The sequence below is a fragment of the Castor canadensis genome, chromosome 10 (assembly GCF_047511655.1).
Source record: "Castor canadensis chromosome 10, mCasCan1.hap1v2, whole genome shotgun sequence".
In the NCBI taxonomy this organism is placed as follows: domain Eukaryota; kingdom Metazoa; phylum Chordata; class Mammalia; order Rodentia; family Castoridae; genus Castor; species Castor canadensis.
Window position 1 is genome coordinate 26,851,631 of NC_133395.1, and position 6,341 is coordinate 26,857,971.

Consider the following 6,341-nt stretch of genomic DNA (forward strand, 5'->3'; position numbering starts at 1 on the left):
ACATTGGGAGAGTAAAGACGAGTGAAGAATGTTAGTGTTTTGATGGGAAGCACCAGTTTTCTAAATGATGTTAATTTTTAGCAAAATATACATTATTTAAAATAATGAAGTATAATTTAAAGCAATTATTTGTACTAGATGGTCACTAAATATTTAATAACTGATTAATTCATGGTAAAATATCAAAGACGGGAAGTTGGAAATATAATGGGTTCTTGGTCATTCCTCATCACACCTATTCCCTACTATTTATTCATCCCACAGAATCAAATGACTCTTCACTAACTGGGAGTCACTTCTGTAAGTCAAAATGCTGACAGTACTTTAAACTCAATTACTTTTCAAAATGTCATGTAATGAAGAGCATTGGAATAAAGAGAGAGTCTTTCCTTCCAGAGGTGAGAGCTGGATTGTTACTGTGTAGTCTAATAAATCTTCATGTGGGGAGCTGGTTGACTAGACTTTCTTAAAATTCATTAGAAAAGAATGAAATCTTACAATCTTGGATTTCTTATATGCAACTCAAACCCACTGTGTGCCCTACATCCATCTCTTAACACATTTGTATCACTTCTCGTTTAACTGGGTTACTGTGGGGAGGGGTGTGGATATGAACTTACACAATTATGAAGTTCATGCTTCTGCTTATCCATGAATAACAAACCCATTGTCTTTGATATGGGTTGCTCATGTTTTCTGTTAGCACATACAAACCAATGCCAGTTAACCCATTAAATTGCAGATATGGTGAACATCATAGCCTTCCTCATTCTTATTATGATTTTGATTTTGAATCCCTCCCATGGTAATCATAAAGTAAACCTAGTACAACAGCTGTGCCTGCAGCATTTATCTGTGTGTTTCCTTTACTTCAATTCTTTTTATATCTAAAACTCCATCCAGTAAGGAAAGTCATTTACTTATTTTAAATTACTGTAAAGTATTGAAGGTAATGTGATAAGAAGTGCTGGAAATAGTTTTTAAAATTAAAATAAAAAATCAGTAAATTTATGCAATAAGAGAAAATATTGTCAAACCTAAAACAAAGATTTGGTATTATAAAATTTATACATTTCTTTTCGTCAAGTATAAACTATGGCATAATCCGTATTTCCTGATTTTCAAGTGATCCTTTATATTTGTTATGGTACCATGGTGATATTTATAGATATACTAGAGAGAGTGGCAATGTTAACATCAATCAGGGGACAAATTAGCATGCATATAGGTGCAAGTCACCATTATCCATTATTTCCACTGAAAAAGATAAATGTGGGTGAGACAGTAAAAAATATTTGCTATTTTCCACATTCCAAAAGGCTTTAAAATTTCTTCTACTTAGAATCATACTAGAATATACTGAAATGAAGTATAGAGATGAAGAGATTCTTCATCTCTGCAATTTCTTTTTGACTGTGCAGGGGATATAGTTAGTGAAAGAGAATGAGGCAGAACTCCTGGATGTGGAATAATGGTGGATGAAAGTTAATCAAGTGCAGAAGATACTGATACTTTCCCTCTTCCAAGTAAAAGCATTGGCAAGCACTAGTACAGTACTGATACCCTAGAATTTACTCTCAACAGTGGTGGTCACACAATGTCCAGCTCCCAGAGCACACACTTTTGTCTCTAAACATCTGATCATCTGGAGAGACTGTTAACTACTTTATGTACACCTTTACCTACAGAGTAGGTAAAGGTATACTCCTAACAGAGTCAAATATTGCTATTGCCTTAATGTAAACACAAGTGATAACATCACTACCTCCTCATTTGTTTCCGTTCTTTTTGTTATTCCCTCCATGTACATGTCTTTCCATCCTCTTGCACTTCTGTTTTTTACTCAGGCATCTGCAATGCTTATTCTAGCTTCCCATGTTCAATTAGACTGAAATTATCATTGTGGGGATTGGTGCATTTTTTACAGACTACGTTGAAAATATCTATGAAAGAAAAAATCAATAGCAATGTTGGGATGAAAAGCACATTTCTATCTTCACAAGTTAAATAGTTTAACATATTAGGGTGTTTCTTATAACATAGAAATAGTTGGAAGACTATAAGCAGTCATTCATTTATTTTTTTTCTTTCACAAATTTATTGAAAAGATATTGAGGTAGAACTAAGAATTAGGTAATATATGACATCGGAAAATGTGTCTGCAGTAAATGTGCTTACTTCTCAAAAAAAAAAAAGTTATAGACGAGGTAAAAACAGCATGTCTGCCAGATCCTCTTGATCAATGTGAAAGCTTTAATTTTTACCTAGAGGTATTTGCAAGGTTTTAAACAGTCTTAAAAAAAGATATATGAGCATATGTTTATTTAAAAATATTATTTGCTCAATGTGAACTGTCTACATGTATAGGATTGCCACAATGGAATTCCCTTATATTATTAATGTATGATAATTCAAAAATAAAATTATTTTTTAAATGTCAGAAATGGATACTTCTTATGATACTGCTATAGCAATAAATTTGAAAATTGACAGAATTTTTTAAAAAAGTATAGGCCTTTTGGTGCCTAACCACAGACTGCAATCTTACACTGACTACATAAAAAGAAGAGGCAAAGTAAACCTACCACATATACATCTCACCCTAGGTTCTGTGCCCAGTCTGTATTATGAATGGGGAGACATGGGGTAGGAGTAAAAAATATAAACCTTGTTTTTTAGGGAAAAACAAAAAAAAGGTACAAATGGTGATCATAAGAAGGATTATAGAAGTGTTTAAAAATAGTACAAAATTAACAAAATGTTTCTTTAGTTCAGAGGATAGATTCATGAGAGAGTAGGAGAGGTTAAGAATGACTTCTAGCCAGGTGCCAGTGGCTCACAACTATAATCCTAGCTACTCAGGAGGCAGAGATCAGGAGGATCACAGTTCAAAGCCAGCCTAGGTAAATAATTCTCAAGACCTTATCCAGAAAACCCTTCACAAAAATAGGGTTGATGGAGTGGCTCAAGGTGTAGGCCCTTGAGTTCAAACTCTAGTACTGCAAAAAAAAAAAAAAAAAAGAATGACTTCTAGTATGGAAAACTAATTCAATAATTCAAAACAATTTTGGTAGGAAAATGATGAGTTCTGTGTTATTTGCTGGCATTGTGACTTCTAAGTAGCATCAAGTGGAGCTATAAAATGAGAATTTTATAACATGGATGTACATTTTAATAAATATCAGAGTTGAATAAATTGAATTGTAGTTTATCAATAAATGGATGGGAAATGAATTCATGAGGATATGTTAGCCTACTCTGATCATTGAATGAGAAATTAAACAAAAAAATTATTGCCTTCAAATATTTATTATTTCACAGTCTATAGGTTAGGTTTTGAAGTGGCCTAGCTCATGCATTTGGCTCAGATTGTCTTACAGATTTACATCCATTGTAAGTCATCGCAGGGTGAGATTCATAGTAAAACTCTCTTGTTTGGAGGACTGCTTTTCTTAGGCTGTTGATCTGAACTCTAGGTTTTCCATAGAATGTTAGATACAAGCATCTCACACTCTTGACATAATTTCCCTCCCATGTATCATCTTATAACACATCAGCTTCCTTACCCAAGTGATAAAAGATGAAGCCAGAGAATGCTGGCAAGGAAGAAAGAATGTAAACTCATGAAAGTTAAAATATCTAACAAGTTCCTATTAGAAGTGTTGTCCCATTAATTTCCATGTTCTTTTTTTCTTTTGTCTTATGATACTGGAGTTTGAACTCAGGGTCTTGTGCTTGCTATGTGAGTGTTTTACTACTTGAGACACACCCCCAACTCTTTCTTGCTTTTAATTATTTTTCAGATAGTATCTCTCATTTTGTCCTGGAGCCAGTCTCATATCCCAGTCCTCCAGTCTATGCAACTCAAATAACTGGGATTATAGTCATGATACTCTGTGCTCATCTTAATTTCCATATTTTATTCAAAAGACATGTTATTGCACCCTTCATGTAATGAGAGGAATTTAGAGAAGGACATAAAGACTAAGATATAAGTATCATGGGGAACAATGTTTGAAGCTGCTAACCACAGCCCCAACGAAGAGAAAATAGAACAGGAGACTCAGTAAAGACTTAAGGAACATCTTTAATACAATTAATAAAATTCCTGGTATAGAGCTGGCTGTCACTTCAGACATTGTTTTATTTTCTATCTTATTTATGTGGAATAGATATATAGCATTTTTAATGCTTTTTTATATAACCTAAATTGGAGAGTCTTGGTCCTTTATTCAGTCATAATTTTAATACAGAGTGTTCAGGAGAAGTCTCTCTTTTTATTTCTTAATACAGAATATCAGTCTACAAATTCTAATAAATATCTTATTTTTTATTATTTTCTCTTTTGTTATCACTGCCCCACTTTAGTAGATTAAATATAAATTAATAAGTTATTTACTCATTAATATGCAGAATTATATTCAATAAATACTGAAGGTGTGCCAGTATAGTAGTCCACAAGGTTATGGTGGGGCTGACCTACCTAGGGAGGCACTGAAGACAACTGCTGATGTTTCAGACTGCTACAGAAACATTTTTATTAGCTTATTGCAAATATTTTTTCATATAATTGGTTTAGTTCTTTCAAATTGAACTTTAGATTTATTTTAAAAAGACAATTTTATGCTTTGCTTATTGTCTTCAAGTATCCAAGAGTAACTGCATAGTACATAAAATAATTGCTTTTAAAATCACCTAACTAAAATATTCTTCAGAATTAATTATTGCACTTTAAAATGCATTTAAATATTTTTGAAATAATGTTAATGCCAGAATTTAGCTTAATTATTCTAAGGAATAATCATTTTACAGTAATAATCATACAGAGTGACTTTTCTGAGTTGATTTATCCCTTATGCTTGAAACTGTTTTGACTATGTCAAACTGAATAAAGTAAAATAGAATTCAGAATAAAATTACTGTTCTCAGAGTTGATTTAATTTCAATGTGTGCTGCATTAGTCTACTTTTCTACCCTTCACATATTTTCTGTGGATTTAACTAATCACAGATACACTTATTGAATGTCTTTTTCAACTAATTGCACATAAGGTATCTTCGTGGAAGGAGAAAAAACATAATCTTAAACTGTAGTGACTTTTGGAATGTGGCCAATGATTTGATGGCTTGGTCAGGAATTTGGAAGGAATATGATTAGGAAATTGAAGACAAAGATATATAGGGAAGAGCTGTGTGCATTATGAATAGCAGAAGAGATATGAATCCCAACAAGGGTATCCTTAGCAGGGGAAGATTTCAATAATCAACTCAGTTAAGTTATCCCGCTCTGGAGATAAAGACAATCTTTGTCCTCAAACACATGTTCTCATCATTCACTGGGCTCATTGCCAAAAATAGCCACTGTGTTAGAGATAGACATGTGCTTAGCAAAGGTAACTTCAGAGACATAGCTAAGTGCACTACTTGCCAATAACAGAGATGAAAATTGCTTTCCCAATATTCCACCATTCCTTGGGATGGTCAAATTCCCCTGGTGGCAGGTTGATTACATTGGACAAATTTTAATGGTATTGGTAAGATTTTGTGGCTAGTACAATAAACACATGCTTTGGACATGGATTTGCCTTCCCAGTATGTAAGTATCTTGACATAATTGTTATCCATATACTTAGAGAATGATTTACTCACAATTGCCATAGTCTTCAATGCTTGGTAATTATATAGGAATTCACTGTGTGACAAACAAAATATGATGATGGGTCCATGATCACAGCCTTCAATTGTCTTACTCTATTTACAATCATCCTGAAGTAGCTGGATTGAAACAGTGGTAAAATGATTTCCAATGAAGATTTCTTACAATAACTAGTAATTGGCGATATCTTGGAAGGCTGTGGCAATGTTCTACAAAGTCTGTATATCCTTTGAACCTCTGTATAAAATTCAGTGACATTTCACCAACCCTTCACAACAGGTTTAGAAACTAAGTGGTAGGAATAGTAGGGAGACCACACACTTTTTCTTAGTGATCCACTGGCATACCTTTCCCTTCTTGTTTCCACTAGTCCTTGCAGAGGTCATGGTTTCAAATGGAAGACACTTCTGTAGAGAGACAACATTCATATCACCAAACTGCAAACTGAAAGTTCTACTAGCCTCTTTGATTCCTCATACTTCTGAATTAATAGACAAAAAGAGTTATTGTACTCACTTTGGAGATTGATTGTGAATACCAAGAGGAAATTGACCTGCTGCAACTCAATAATGGTAAGAAGGATTTTTGGAACACAGAACATGTGCAGGGCATCCTTTAGCATCCTACTATGCCCTGTGGTTAGAGCCATTTGCAAACTATAGCAATTCAGTTTAGACAGCAGAACT

At 33.6% G+C, this 6,341-nt stretch overlaps 1 non-coding gene across 1 annotated transcript; it reads left to right on the forward strand.

Annotated features, from left to right (window-relative positions):
• Positions 1–2,512: 2,512 nt before the first annotated feature.
• LOC141413218 (small nucleolar RNA SNORA51) lies at positions 2,513–2,645 on the forward strand. The gene has a single exon (XR_012438026.1). It is a non-coding gene; the product is annotated as a small nucleolar RNA SNORA51 (small nucleolar RNA).
• The last annotated feature ends 3,696 nt before the right edge of the window (positions 2,646–6,341 follow it).